General features: G+C 35.1%; 1 protein-coding gene across 7 annotated transcripts in view; it reads left to right on the top strand.

The window, feature by feature from the left end:
* Shrm (shroom) overlaps nucleotides 1–16,078 on the top strand; it is a 689,404-nt gene that overhangs the window by 661,545 nt on the left and 11,781 nt on the right. The window lies entirely within an intron of this gene.

Raw genomic sequence — 16,078 nt, 5'->3', positions numbered from 1 at the left:
TATAAGCCCAGAGCCCATAGACCGTAAGCATGGCAAAAAAAAAAGTAATACAAAATAATGACTAAAATCGGCAATAATTTGTATACATTTTGGATTAATTAATGAATTAGTCACCAAAAAAGATGAACTTTACATTGATATTTAAAGTAAGTCAGTTTTAGTAAAAACATATGCAATAATTACGTGTTAAGTCTATTAGATGAACCATACAGCAATGGTGGACCACGCCCACTGGTGGCCCACCCTGAATAATTTTATGACCCACGATATTCATCCTAATTTTACAAAACATCTTTATTATCTCCAAATGCAACTGATAGACTTACAAATGTAATAATGAACTGAAACACTTGTTTTGAAACATTAGAATCAGAAATGAATTTTTATAACATTTTTTAGCAAACAAATAAAAAATTTTGTAATTCGCAAAATCCACTTACACCTTTAAGTTGATGGTTTTTGAAGGTTTTTTTTCTAAAAACTAAATATACCAAAAATAAAGTTACACTGTACAGTTATAGTACTCGTTTACCTCTACAATTGAGCAAAATTCCAGATTTCTATTTGTATTTTTAAATGAGATATAAGGTGATAGAGTTTGGGAGTTTTGCATTTCCTTCATATTTCGAATTGCTGTATCTCCGCAATTGGTGTTAGCTCCGCGGAAATATGGACAATTATAGTACTCGTTCTATTGATCCTATTGTTCTATTGGTGTGGCCAACTAATGTATGAATAATGATGAAAATAAATTATGCAATAATTAATAATCTGAATGTGGAGTGAATTACATTTTTAAATAAGCTGCATACAAAAAAGTTGTTTATCTGTTATTTAAAATTTCTTTGTGTATTTTAATTCAACTTATACTAAATATTACAATTTCCTTGTTACTGAACATTTTACAGATAGCAGAGAACAAATAACTTTTTTGCGAGGAGTCACATTAGTTCCAGATCTGAGTGCTTGCAAACTACTCCTTTTTTACATGAAATTTTTGCCTTGAGATTTCTTTTTGGGAGTTAGGGTTACCTGTGACATGTTTTGCTTTAAGAAGATATATCACTATATCAATTGAGGTTCCCTTGAAAACTTTTCAATTTAAAAAGTTGAAATTTAAAAAATATATTCAGTATTTAAAGTGGAATATCGATTGCAATGAACTTTATTCTGTATTGTAGTTGAATTATTAACACACATACGTATTTTGAAAATTCATTAACTGCAGTAATAACAATGTAATGTTGTTTAGAAATTTGGTGGATGTTGTTGATTCTTTTACCAAATTCTTATTGTTCTTGTTCAACAACAACAACAAAAAAAGGAATATCTTGGAGGACAGTGACACAAACACATACAGCACACGGCGTTTGTGTGAGAAGATTGTGATTCTACCGTTACCGGTTCACTATCACAATTACCTCCATAGAAACGGAACTTCTAGACCATTTTAGCAAAATAACTCCTCTATTAAGGTGGTGAAGAAGGTTACATATATCGGACAATCTTATGGAAGAATTCCTTCTACTAGTTCTTATATTTTGTAGAATATAACTGTCACAACAAGTTGGACCTTTAGTATTGCATAATATAAGGAATTCACTGTAGTAAATGGCCGTTTATCTTAAAATTGATATAACTGAGAATTTTTAGTCAAACTTTCAAAGAGCTTATAGATACAAATTTGTATTCGATTGGGACTATTTACGAAATCGGAGATTCGCAGGTAATTTACTTGTTAAGTAGATTTAAGTAGAGTTAAGAAAAAGTGTTCTTTGAGGATTATTTATTTATCCTGATTTATTTTTTGTATCCTGGATGCTCCTAACATCAGTCCACAACAATCCATTATATATTACACGCATATTATTATCTAGAGTTCTCTTGTTACAACAAGAAACTATCAGTAAACTCAAAATTCAAAATGAATGTATAATATATACAAGAAGGTGACATCGAACATTAAGGCAAAGCTAGGTTAAGGTAACTTATTTAGTGAAAAATATTAGATTATTTCCATGATATCAATTGATATAAAATTTATTAAAATGACTTATTAAGCGTTTTTTCACTTAATTTGTCTCATTTGACTGGCGACTGTTCTTCTTGGATGATACTTCTTTAGCTCGAATCGCTCCTTGTCAGAATTTAGATTTAATTTAATTTGAGATGGGGGCACATTTGAAGAGAATTTACATTTTCCGTTACAGAGTGCACAGAATCGTATTATTGAACCTTTTTATTTTGTTTTCTACAACTTTCAAGTCTTCTTATAAACAGTTGGTACTTTACATACATATCTCCATTTTTTTTATTTAAACATTTTGTGTCAAATGTTAATATCTGCCCCACTAGTAGGGTAGCTTTGAACACAATATAAAATAGAAAGAAATGATATTACTTTACTCTGAAACTACCTTCTATCAGTTATTTCTCTCACTACTACATTACTTTCTCTTTTAAACCACTGAAATCTAGTTCAAAAACCAAGAATGACTCAGTTCGGGATGTTGTACCCCGAAGTGATGGGTTTAGGAAGTTTGAACAAAATATTCGGTTTGTTGCGCTTCTTAATGTAGGTTCGGACCATTTTTCCCCTTCTCTGCGATTAAACAAAAAAAAAAAGTCACAAACTTGCAGGTCGGTAGGGCATATTTTAACTGTGATGTTGAAATGTGCCCCCTCTCCTTCCATAAAAGAAAATATAATCTCCAACACTTTTTGCAAGCAAATAGACTTTCGTAAATACTAGATTTAAAAATACGAATTCCAAATGTTAGTATGGACTAACAATACTTACACCTTGTCCACTATAATCTTCACAATACACTTCCAGAGGTGCAACAAAAATTTTATTTCCACCTTACAAAATATAACATTTCTCAATTCTGACTTTACAAACCATGAAAATGAAAGAAAACTGTTAATTATACAACAGGTCTACCACTGCGTATAGAGAAAATTATCAATCATTAATGTTTCAAATATTTGGCGAGAAATTAAAATAGTTCAAAGGTGCCCCCCTCTCCACTACCTGAACAGAATGTGTTTCTAGGTCTTAGGTGACAATCCATCATATAGACAAGCTAGATCATTAAAGAATGTAAAACCAACGAAGAAGATAGGTCCGTTTTTGACCATGATCTGGACTTCTCAGGAAACTTATTTTGATCTTGCCTTACTGTAAGGAAACTGATGTCTGGAAAGAACTATCTAGTGCTCCATCCTTTATCTTAACATGGCCACTAAAATACCAAATTTCTGCTTTTGGTTTCTTTCTTTTGTCCATACAGAAAGCTGTGAATTTAAGTGTGGGGACTTTACTGTAGGATACATGCAATTGTGCGATGACGCCTATTTTACTAATTTTGCTACTACACCAGCTGTTTCATTTTCAGCAATGCCAAAATCAGCATGAACCCGCCATTGCTTTTTTAGGCCTTACATCCAGTAAAATGCATATTGAAGCTGATCACAGGGATGTGCTCAATCAGTGGAAAATGAATTTTATAATTTTAAATGCTATCCCGAAAATAACTACTGTCTCAGTATGAATGATCTTCAGGTTGACTTGTTGCTGTAATCACTTTCAATCCGTTCGAATGCCTTAATTATAGTAAACCTCTCTGGTTCATCTGGTTTGAACATAAACTGTATAGACGAAGTTTTCGTCTATTTTTATTTTACGAAGTTCTCTACAAAGAGTTTGTATTAGAAGCTTGGATGAAGCCATAATATCTTATCTTTTAACCTATCGTTAAATGCCATAAAATGACTTCAATTACTCACAATGAATATAACTTAAGGGCGTTGTCATTGTTTACTTGTTATAAAATTGAGATAGACTCACATTAATGTTGATTGATCTGGAATACCCGGCTTTACCTAATTGACTTTTATTTGAAATCGATACATCGTTTCCATTAATATCCTGTGGCGAGCCAGCTGTTGAAAGTGAAACAAAAAGGCAGCCATCATTGATTTACGATTCACAGCACTTATGTTTGCGTTTAACTATAAAAAAAAAAATTTAATCATGCAATAACTTTGGTCTCAAAATGCTACATATCCGGGATAAGTACGAAAATAATAATAAATACTCGTAAAACTCTTTAAAGTATAAGTACATGTATATGTATTAAACTGGTCTATTACGTAATAAGAAAATACGACTTGTTATCAGTATTAATAGTGGTATTTATTTCCTTTTCGATCTAATCTTGAAATTATACCAATCTCGATAAGTGGTATTAACTTCCTTTTCACGTACAACCTTGTCATTATCTGCGGCAGTTTGTTTCGCCAATTTTCGTTAATCAAATCAACTACATTCGTGTACAGTTCCTCTATTAAGCGTTGTACTGGTTGGCTAAATTATTATAAATTGTCTTTCTTGATTAGTTTGTCCCTACAGTTTTCTTTTTTTAAATGAATTATTTGAAGTTTTTATTTAATATTATTTATATATTTTGCTATCCAGCCTATTGTAGGTGGTAACGTTTGGCCAAATTAAATTTCTGTACCGCATAAAAAAACAAGGTTTACTAACCCATCCGTCAGTAGTCCAATTTGTTTAATGTGATGTTAACATTGGCTACATTTAAACCGTCGTTTTGTTCTCATTATCTAATAATTGTATTATTTTAATTGGTATTATTATATGTACATTCTGATTAAGAAGCAAATGAAAAAGGTTCTCTAGCAAGGATTCCAAACAGCGAGCCCAAACGAGTGACGCACAGACTAGTCCAAAAATAGTCGCTTAGTTATTTATAGAGCGTTTATTTATAATTTCTTTATATATTTACCAAAGGGCAAAATACGAGGGTCGTTTGAAAAGTCCGTGCAAAAATAAAAACTATTTAATTTTTTGGGGTAAACCTTTTTTATTTTTCAACATAGTCTCCTTTTAGGCTTATACACTTCGTCCAACGCTGCTCTAGTTTGTTGATCCCTTCCGAATAATAGGATTTGTCCAAGTCTGATAAATAGCCATTCGTTTCTGCAATCACCTCCTCGTTTGAATAAAATCTTTTTCCCGCCAGCCATTTCTTCATATTGGGGAACAAATAGTAGTCCGAGGTAGCCAAGTCTGGAGAATAGGGGGGATGTGAAACGAGTTGGAACCCTATTTCCATTAATTTTGCGACCACAACTGCTGAGGTGTGAGCTGGTGCGTTGTCGTGATGGAAAAGGACTTTTTTGTGGGCCAATCGTGGGCGTTTTTCTTGCAGCTCGGTTTTCAAACGGTCCAATAACGATGAATAATATGCACCTGTAATAGTTTTACCCTTTTCCAGATAGTCGATGAGGATTATTCCTTGCGAATCCCAAAAGACAGTCGACAGGGCGTCCAGAACGTTTAGCGTCACTTGTTCCCATATGGCCACTCCGAAAATTTTGAAACCACTTATAAACTGTTCTAATCGAAGGTGCAGAGTCACCATAATGTTTATCAAGCTTCTCTTTAGTCTCCTGAGGCGTTTTGCCTTTCATAAAGTAGTGTTTAATCAACACACGAAATTCTTTTTCGTCCATTTTTTTGAAAATCACTCGACTTCCTCGATTCAAACGTATGCCAAACACAAAGAAATAGACCGATCTGGCTGAAACTTGGTGTGTGTTCTTCCAAGAGATGCTACTAACTAAACATAACCTCGATACGCGCCAGTAGTGCTATCTCTCTGACTTTGCACGGACTTTTCAAACGACCCGTAATTACACCTTTTCTCAAATTTTGACTATTATCTTGCTTTACAAAAGTAGAAGATATACAGTGAAATGGATGAGCCAGTTATAAAAAATTAGGGGTGAAGGACCAACGTTGAGTTGTTCAAGCGACCAGGGACTCAATACTTGGAGTTGAATCGATGGTAGTGGTACTAAAACTTGAAATTGAAAACAAACTTCGATGTGTACACTTCCGTGGGTAAAAAATAGTTAAATTCATTACATTATCCTTCAATTTACTAAATTAAAAGAAATTTAGGAGAGAAGTTATACAATCATTAAAGTTGGTTTATTTATTAGAGATCTTTTAAAAAGTCTGGTGCGGACACTTTCACGAAATTCTCTTTTCGAAGTGGACGCAATGAAATTGTCTTGAAAATTAGAATTTGTAATGAAAAAACACAACAGACTTTTTTCTGTTAAAATGACACTTTCGCTCAATCCATTATCCTGCAAATTTACAATTTTTAATTACACATTTAATCCATATTAATGGCCACGAATTCCTATTATTACACTACTGGGAAGAAACGCTGTCACCCTGTAGGACAGCTTAACTACATCTCCTGCCCCTTGAACTATCTGAAGAAGTATTTTCCGTTCTAGTGTGCAATTAGCGTTCGATAATTAAAGAAAATCGATGGGGTCGCTTTTGGAAAAACTCAAAACAATTTGTTCAGTAAAGTGGCCCTTTTGATTGCCTGATTTTGTCGAAAGAACGTGTCTACTAATTTAGAGTTAGTATTAACACTTAGTGATTATAGTAATAAGTAATGTCCTTTTACGTATTTCTTCAAGAAAATCGTAATAGCTTCCTTCAACAACAGCTACTAAAAATCATATTTTATCGTTAAATTTAATTGCAACTATAAATAATGAAGTAAAGTAAATACGGGAATTGTTTTATAGTACTGTACTAAATAAAAATAAAAAAAGTATGTACAGTTCGCTGGGCGACATTATAACCCCAGCTTTGTTACGTTCAACTAGCTCTCATCCAAGATGCTGTGCTGGTATTTTCTACACGTTTTGAAAAAATAATGCTACATTGTTTATGATAATAAGGAGCTAGTTGGCCATTATAACATTTTTTTGATAATCGTTTGACAAGGGAACATGACTGGTCTTATGTCATTCTTAATGGCGTCAGGTTTATCCTTGTTTTTTGTTTTCTTACCTTCCAAACTTCTCTTGAATTTTTCTTGTATTAAACGAGTCAAAATTATAATTTAGTTCGAATCCCCACGCCTACCAACTTAATTACATCTTATTACAAAAAAAAAAAATAATTTTTAATCCCACTACTCTATCAGCTGGATACCATTTGCACTCATCGTGTAGAGCGGATGTCCAGTGTTGAATGAGTATTGCTGCAAATGGTTAGAAAACCCCTATTGACGAGGGAGGAATTCATTCAGCGCTTAAATGGTTGAAACTGGTTCTATCTATATTTCATGACGTGACCAGGGCATCCTACGTATACGAGGTGTGGCTATTAAATAACGAGACTATTGCTATAAAACATTTTATTTTAAATTTATACATATTTAGTTATTATCACCTTCAATATACGAGGTGTGTTCAAAAAGTAACGGGAATTTTTAAATTTCGCGGGTTTGCAGAGTCTGATTGCAAAATTGTTTTTTTTATTATGTTGGTACACATGCCCCTGAAGTACGATAAAATTTTCAGTAATATTCATTGTTTACTTCTTATGTGGCAGCCGTTAAGGTTAGACGTGTTTTTCGAGCTTGGCGATTTTTGTTTGTTAAAAAAAATGGATCAAAGAATTTGTATTAAATTTTGCGTAAAAAATGAAATAAAGTGTAATAAAGTGTGTGAAATGTTAATAAAGGCATATGGTGAGTCTGCTATGAGTAAAACAAGGATTTACGAGTGGTATAAGCGTTTCCAAGATGGCCGCGAAAACGTTGAAGATGACGAACGACCTGGACGTCCAAGCACATCAACAACCGATGAAAACGTGAAAAAAGTGAAAGAAATGGTTATGAGCGATCGCCGAATCATAATCAGAGAAGTCGCTGATGATGTTGCCATATCAATTGGCTCATGCCATGAAATTTTTCCGATGTTTTGGGTATGAAACGTGTGGCAGCAAAATTTGTTCCAAAATTGTTGAATTTCGAACAAAAACAGCGGAGAATGGAAGTTGCTCAAGAGTCACTCAATGAAGTCGACAACGATGCGGATCTACTGAAACGTGTTATAACAGGTGACGAAACATGGGTTTACGGATATGATGTCGAAACTAAGGCTCAATCGTCCCAGTGGAGGCATTCTGGATCGCCAAGACCGAAAAAGGCTCGACAAGTGCGGTCGAATGTGAAGGTTATGCTCACTGTGTTCTTCGATTTTAATGGCATAGTGCATCATGAATTCTTGCCACAAGGTCAAACAATCAATAAGGAGTACTACCTACAAGTTCAACGCCGTTTGCGTGAAGCAATCCGAAAAAAATGCCCGAATTTGTGGCAAAACAATTCATGGATTTTGCACCACGATAATGCACCTGCTCACACTTCATTGCTTGTTCGTGAATATTTGGCCAAAAACAAAACTTTAACGATGCCCCAGCCTCCATATTCGCCAGACATGGCTCCATGTGACTTTTTTCTATTTCCAAACATAAAGAGAACATTAAAAGGCCGTCGTTTTACAAGCATAGATGACATTAAAAGCGAATCGCTGAAAGAGCTGAAAGCTATCACAAAGATCGAGTTTCAGAAGTGTTTCGAGGATTGGAAAAAGCGCTGGCACAAGTGTATTGTATGCGAAGGGGACTACTTTGAAGGCGACAATATTAATGTAGATGAATAAATAAATATTTTTTTCAAAAAACGAAAATTCCCGTTACTTTTTGAACACACCTCGTACACTCCTCCCCTATCCCTAAAACGCTCCATGCGAATTTACCATTATTCGAAACAGTGCTGGAAGTCTTTTTCTACGAGCTTTTTCTTTCACAGCTTCAACCGTCTGAAAATCGTGTTCTTTTTAATGCAGAGTTGACTTTGGGGAACAGATAAAAGTCACATGGGGCCAGGTCAAGCGAATAAGGCGGATGGCGTAAAACTGGGATGTTGTACTTGGCTAGAAACGTCTTGACAGACGATGCAGTGTGAGCCGGCAGGATGTCTTGATGGAAAACCCATGACTTGTTCTTCCACAAATCGGGACGTTTTTTTCCTTACTCTTTCACGCAGTTGAGCAAGCACCTCACGGTAGTAATGTTGATTAATTATAATCGATATTTTCACCCGTTTTGGACGTGGAAGGGCGACCCGGGCGATCATCATCTCCGACATCTTCTCGGCCATTTTGGAAACGCTTGAACCACTCAAAAACTTGCGCACGTGATAAACATTCATCACCATAATCTTCTTTTAATAAAAGATAAGTTTCAGTAGCGGTTTCACCAAGTTTCATAAGTGAAATTTCATGACAATTTGTTGCTCTACTACATGTGTAGTTTTCGACAAAACGAAACCAACACTTCTTACACAAACGACGGTTCCGGTCAGACTGATTTCTCTACAAACACGTGAGACGCTGCAATCGAAAGAGAAGGCGTTACTCTGCACAGCTGACGGTCGTTAGGATTTGGCGCATGCATATGTAGTTCTGTAGCAGCATCAGTATCGTTATTTAATAGCCACACCTCGTATAGCAAATTGTTTACCTACCACTATAACCTATAGTTTCATTAAGTTTCATAAATTTTTAAATTTCAAAGTTGTTTTATTTTAAAGTACAAAGTACAGCTATTTAAAAAGTAATGTTATTTAGAAGTCTATGTTAAAGAAGTAAAAGGTTACTTGGCGTTACTGGTTCGAATCCTGCATATAGCTACTTTTTTTATTTGTAATAAAAAAATGTTTACAGTAAAGTATGTGCTTCCGTCCCCCGTTCGCGACCCTAATTGGTAGTTGGATAATTAGCCCCACCTGATAAATTAGGCGATTACTTTACTATCCTGCAGTGAGGTGCCACGGTGGTCGAGCAGGTTAAGAGGCGAGACCTGTAAAGCTAATATGCATTGTGGTACTGGGTTCGATTCCCGGACTTAGGCCTTGGATTTAATTTAATGGTTAATAAAAGAAATTTACAGTAAAGTATGTTTGCTAGTCGCCTCCGTCCACGACACCTATTTGGTAGTTGGACGTTAAGCCCGCCTGAAAAAAAATAGGCGATTACTTTACTTTTACTTTACTGTCCTGCAGTGGAAATGAAATAAAAGGAATTTTGTCACCGTTTTTGTTGGTGTTTAATCATTTAAAAGATAAGTGTAGGTTGTATGAATTGTTTATAAATCTTGTCTTGACTACATTGGCTATTTAACCATAATCAATATTTTTAGAAAACAATTAATTTATGTAGAAAAATTTCCTGTATAGACTTTCACAGTTCAAGGACTTATGTCACCAAAGCAGGTAGATTCAATAGTATTATTAATCTAGTTTTAAACGTACCCTTGATCTTTGAAATGGTTCAGGTCAATAGACAACAGTTTTAATATAGGAAAAACAGGAGACAAATAACGGCTCAGAATTGTACAGTGGGTATAAATTATTACTTCGATTTCGTTTCCTCCTTAACTGTAACTATCGTCCATTTAATTAGATTATATTTGGGTGTAGTAGGATATTTTTATTTAATTTTTTTTTACCCTCGTTAAGTTTCAACATACGAGGGTCGTTTGAAAAGTCCGTGCAAAGTCAGAGAGATAGCACTACTGGCGCGTATCGAGGTTATGTTTAGTTAGTAGCATCTCTTGGAAGAACACACACCAAGTTTCAGCCAGATCGGTCTATTTCTTTGTGTTTGGCATTCGTTTGAATCGAGGAAGTCGAGTGATTTTCAAAAAATGGACGAAAAAGAATTTCGTGTGTTGATTAAACACTACTTTATGAAAGGCAAAACGCCTCAGGAGACTAAAGAGAAGCTTGATAAACATTATGGTGACTCTGCACCTTCGATTAGAACAGTTTATAAGTGGTTTCAAAATTTTCGGAGTGGCCATATGGGCACAAGTGACGCTGAACGTTCTGGACGCCCTGTTGAGGTTACTACTCCAGAAATCATTGATAAAATCCATGATATGGTGATGGATGACAGAAGAGTGAAGGTGCGTGAGATTGCTAGTGCTGTGGGCATCTCGAATGAACGGGTACATAATATTTTGCATCAACATTTGGACATGACAAAGCTATCCGCAAGATGGGTGCCGCGATTGCTCACGCTTGACCAAAAACGAAATCGTGTGAAGTGTTGCAAGGACGGTTTGCAGCTGTTCCAGAAGAATCCGCAGGACTTTAAGCGTCGTTTCGTCACTGTGGATGAAACATGGATACATCACTGCACTCCTGAGACCAAAGAACAATCTAAACAATGGGTTACCAAGGGGGAATCTGCGCCAAAAAAGGCGAAGACCGTTCCTTCGGCCGGAAAGATTATGGCGACTGTCTTTTGGGATTCGCAAGGAATAATCCTCATCGACTATCTGGAAAAGGGTAAAACTATTACAGGTGCATATTATTCATCGTTATTGGACCGTTTGAAAACCGAGCTGCAAGAAAAACGCCCACGATTAGCCCACAAAAAAGTCCTTTTCCATCACGACAACGCACCAGCTCACACCTCAGCAGTTGTGGTCGCAAAATTAATGGAAATAGGGTTCCAACTCGTTTCACATCCCCCCTATTCTCCAGACTTGGCTCCCTCGGACTACTATTTGTTCCCCAATATGAAGAAATGGCTGGCGGGAAAAAGATTTTATTCAAACGAGAAGGTGATTGCAGAAACGAATGGCTATTTTTCAGACTTGGACAAATCCTATTATTCGGAAGGGATCAACAAACTAGAGCAGCGTTGGACGAAGTGTATAAGCCTAAAAGGAGACTATGTTGAAAAATAAAAAAGGTTTACCCCAAAAAATTAAGTAGTTTTTATTTTTGCACGGACTTTTCAAACGACCCTCGTAATAATATGTTCCACCCATACTGAAAGTTCGTATTTGTCGTAGGTAAATCTCGCATTTATAGCAAAAATCTTTTTTAACTCATATTTCTACATTCATTGGTTTTTATAAGAAACATATTTTATGGTAAAACAGTTATTGGGCATACCAGCTAACTTTCCCCATTTTTGGGGTGTTGAATCAAAGCGCTGACCATCATTCTAAACAGCTGTTTGCGAGTTTAACGGATTTCGAAAACGAAAAATTTGTTATTGGTTAATTTAGGTTGGTCCTAGTTAAGCTCGTATCTTTCAGATTCTTAATGCACATTTTAACTCTTTGCTTTTCACTTCATTTAGCTTTCAAGTGATTTCCTATGTAGTGATGATAATTATACATTATTATTTATAATATTACAAAATTCTTCTTTAACTTCTATTACAAAATTTTATTTTTTATAAGCACAAGAGATTTAAACATCCAACGTACAGAGTATGTTCTACTAATGAAGTGTGTTACTTGAGATTGTATAAAACAAAGCATATGACCTTGAAGCTCAAGGCCACTCCCAACTCTGGTGGTTGAGTTGATGGAGTCGTTCAGAAAATTGTTTAACCTGCACGTGTGAGTCTGATTGCTGCAGTACTTGGCTATGTTATGTCTAAGAGTAGGTTAGACCCAGTAACAACCTAACTCCGAATGCGCCAATTTGATTATGTTAATGTCCGTGCCGATTAGTATTATCTCTAGCCAGTTTTGCTAGTCTGAGTCACCTCCAGCGAATGGAGGTCATCGTAAAAAGAGGCTAGTCCACTTTCACCCTCCGTTTTAATGATTTTTAAGATAAGTAAACTAAGGCCTTTTTTTTTTTTTTTAAGACTGGCTTTACATCCAAGGTGCACGAGCATGGTATCGTGGACGGGAACGAATAACTAACAAATTTTACTTAAATTTGTCATATTTAGTTTTAGTAACAGTAATCGAACCCAGCATTTCACAGCTTTGCAGGTCGCTCCTCTAACGTCTCAGCTACCGTGCCTTCAGTTTTAATGATTTAAAAAATCATTACTGGCAGGAAGGAGCTTAACCCAAACAATTCGCTGCCGAATAGAAAGCAATGAAGGTGACGTCATGAGGTAAACTGTTACTAGAAGTTCGCAGGGGTGTGCCTTTTTTTACATTAGTACCAAACTACCATGCTTGCACTCTTAATTAATATTATTTTCTTTTTAATTGAATAATTCTTATTTCTTACGCTGTTACACAGTATTTGAACATTCTCACGGGAGACTGGGAAAGAAGTCTACAAGTTTATATAACCTAAATGTTGGTAATAATGGGTGGCGTCATTGAGTTATGTTAGACAATCTGTCGTAAGTTGTTTTTACTAGTTGATTTTTAAATTTATTGGAGACTGGTACATAATAAATGTTATAATTACGGGGGATTTTATTAATTAAATATTATTCATTAGCCTACTTGAACTTTACATTGTAACTCCCACTTTTCTGTTATAAGGTTAAGCCTTGAATGCTAATTAGAAGACAGCTAGTTTATTTTAAGTTCATAAATAAATTATAGTTTTTTTTGTATATATTATATTTAAAAAAGAATTTTAAATATATGGTTTTGCATGATTTTTGCGTAAATTCGTACAGTACAGATCTTACCCTGAATTGATTGCTTTTAGCCACGCTTTATCTTAGTGCATTAGAGAATTCGGATAATCAGAATAACAAAAAGTAAACGCCAGTTTTTTCAGGCGGGTCTTAACATCCAACTACCAATCGGGGATAATCACAATATTTCAGCAATTATCCTAAAACTTCTACTGTAATTCTTAAAAAGCAGTCTATTGGGCCACTCATAGCCAATGGTTCTCAAGATTGGGCTACTAGTGTTCACACTTCCATTCTTCACTGTGATTGGTCAATTCTTTATTGCTAATAATTGTCTAAATAGAAAAACAAAAAATAATAGATTTTTCCTGCTTAAAGTTTTATTTTCTTAATAATGTAAGGGTAAACAGAAAATTGAGAATTATAATTATTTTCTTGCGAAATAGGTAAAAGAAAATTGTGGGTCATGTTTCATGTCCTATTGCTCTCCGCCATTTTGTATGTTTATTTGCATAGGGTATAGTTATTTACGATTATAACTATTTCATGATTTATAGTTTTATACCTTCTGTTACAGTCAATCTAAGCGAACTGTTGTGCTACTTGTTGATTGCTGTACCTTTTGTCGTTTAATCAACCCCTATACTTAACTTTTTAAAATGTAAGGTTTTTTTTTTAAGGAGATATAAATGCAGTTTGATAAACAGTTCATTTTGAAGTTCGTGCTCTCCTGGAAACCGAAGTTGGGCGTTCAAGAATCATGCCAATAACCGATGCTTGTGCTGTTCTCTATGAACTATGAAGACTATTCAAGACTATGAAGTCTTGAAGGTCCAAAGCTAACTATTCGTTCAAAAACTTTGACTTAAATAATAAATTGAATGTTTCTGGATTAAATAGGTATTTTCCAATTTTACGCAATAAGTAATACCACCATTTTTATAAATATTATTGAAAAAAGAATTAGTAACTGGTATGGTTGTACCGATGAGAGAGTCATGAATTGTAAGTTTGAGATCGTGAAAGTGCATGGTTTTATAGACGACCTTGCTCGCTAAAGTAGAAGACAATCTACCCTCACATCAATAGAACTGCAAGAAACAGCAGACAGTAATGTTAGGTCATCATACTCCTTCCGTCTCACATCTCAATAGTATTGATTTGAGTGCAAAATGACGAAAAACAAGCATAAAAGCTAGAAATGCATAAACGTTAGGGAGAGTATAAAAGACCTATACTTCTATATTGATATTTTAGTGTTTGCTTTAAAAAAGAACACTCTTAAAAGTTCTTACTGCTTTTTGAAGGTACTAACTCGCATTTTTGTTTGTTTTTTTACCTACTTCAGACCCTCCTCTAGAATTGCATTGATGAAACGATTTTTCTAGAAATATGTTAAGTAAATGTATGCGTATATGCACAGTTTACAGACCATCTTAGATACAATTTGCGAGAAAATCAGATGCTCTTTCTCGTCGAGAAAATCTGTAAAAAGTGAACAACTATTGAGTAAAGGGCGACTTCTTGCTGAGAAATGTTCTTCAGCAACACATTTATCCTTCCTTAAAAAGTCTCAAGAGATAGCACCCGTACTTTACTCAAAAAAAAGGGCCACTTCAGAGGAAATCTAACCTCCTTTCCCAGAAGAACCTCAATCAAATTTTCTGGGAACATTTTTTCTAATAAAAATCTTCCACATTTCCTAATTTTGAATTATTACAGGAAATAATCCTGTGATAATAATATCAGCTATCAGGTCTCTGGAGTTCGGAAAAAATGGATTTTACTAAGTAGTATATTCATACGATGTGTGTAAGCAGTAAAATTCAAAAACCTAAATCACAAAAAAGCTCAAATTTGATGCTTCAGATCGATTCCACTATGAAAACGGTGGTAATAAGCTTTTTGAAGCGAAAGGATTTGCTCATTAGTGGTTAGTGTATACTGGATTCCAACGCGGAAATACCGGGTTCGAATCCAGCTGCAGGCCTTTAGATTTTTATCTTCTCTAGGAGCTCCTTACAGCTTATTGTCCGGTGATGGGCAGCGTTGTTCAGTAACGAGAGAACACTGCCCAGAGGCTAAATGAATATGGAAAAAACTCCGGACGCCAATGGCCTCAGATGCTTAAAATAAGTTTTTTTATTTATTTTTTCCCCCTTTATTATTTAATTCGCAACTGCATAATTCATGGACGCTACAAGCAAATATGAATACGTTTAAGTTCATCATAAATGTGAAATAGAAAAAAATAAAGTAATATGTAAAGTAAAAACAAAATAAAATAATAAATAAGTAAATAAAATAAAATCACTGGAAGGGCATGAATGAAGGCCATCCAACGATGGCCATTTTGTCGTTCGACTCAGTCTGCGAGGAGGATTTGACGGGAGGTTACTGCTGGACAAGTTGCTGATTAAGGGATTATGGTGTAGGTAAAGTTGGGAGTGGAATTTGATGAACTGGGCAAGGTCAGAAACAAATGTGATTCGCAAGTCTGTGTGGATGGTATAGTTGCTCACGTAGGAGAGTGCATCAGTTGTGGTTCGAAGGATGTTTGACTGGAGGGTTTGGATTCTGTTCAGGTTAGAACGCTTAGCTGTACCGTACAGTTCAAGTCCGTAGGTCCAGGTGGCAGATAGTAGGGCTGAGTACAGTCTTTTCTTGTTTGTAAGAGTCAGTTTCGATCGTTTGTCAAGTAGTCTTTTGATCATTCTATATCTCTGGTTTAGTTCAAGTCGTTTGAGTCTAG

Source organism: Rhodnius prolixus, unplaced genomic scaffold (assembly GCF_049639745.1).
Source record: "Rhodnius prolixus isolate KJV_2025 unplaced genomic scaffold, Rpr scaffold_2, whole genome shotgun sequence".
NCBI classification, from domain to species: Eukaryota; Metazoa; Arthropoda; class Insecta; order Hemiptera; family Reduviidae; genus Rhodnius; species Rhodnius prolixus.
This window is presented reverse-complemented; position numbering and strand designations above follow the sequence as displayed.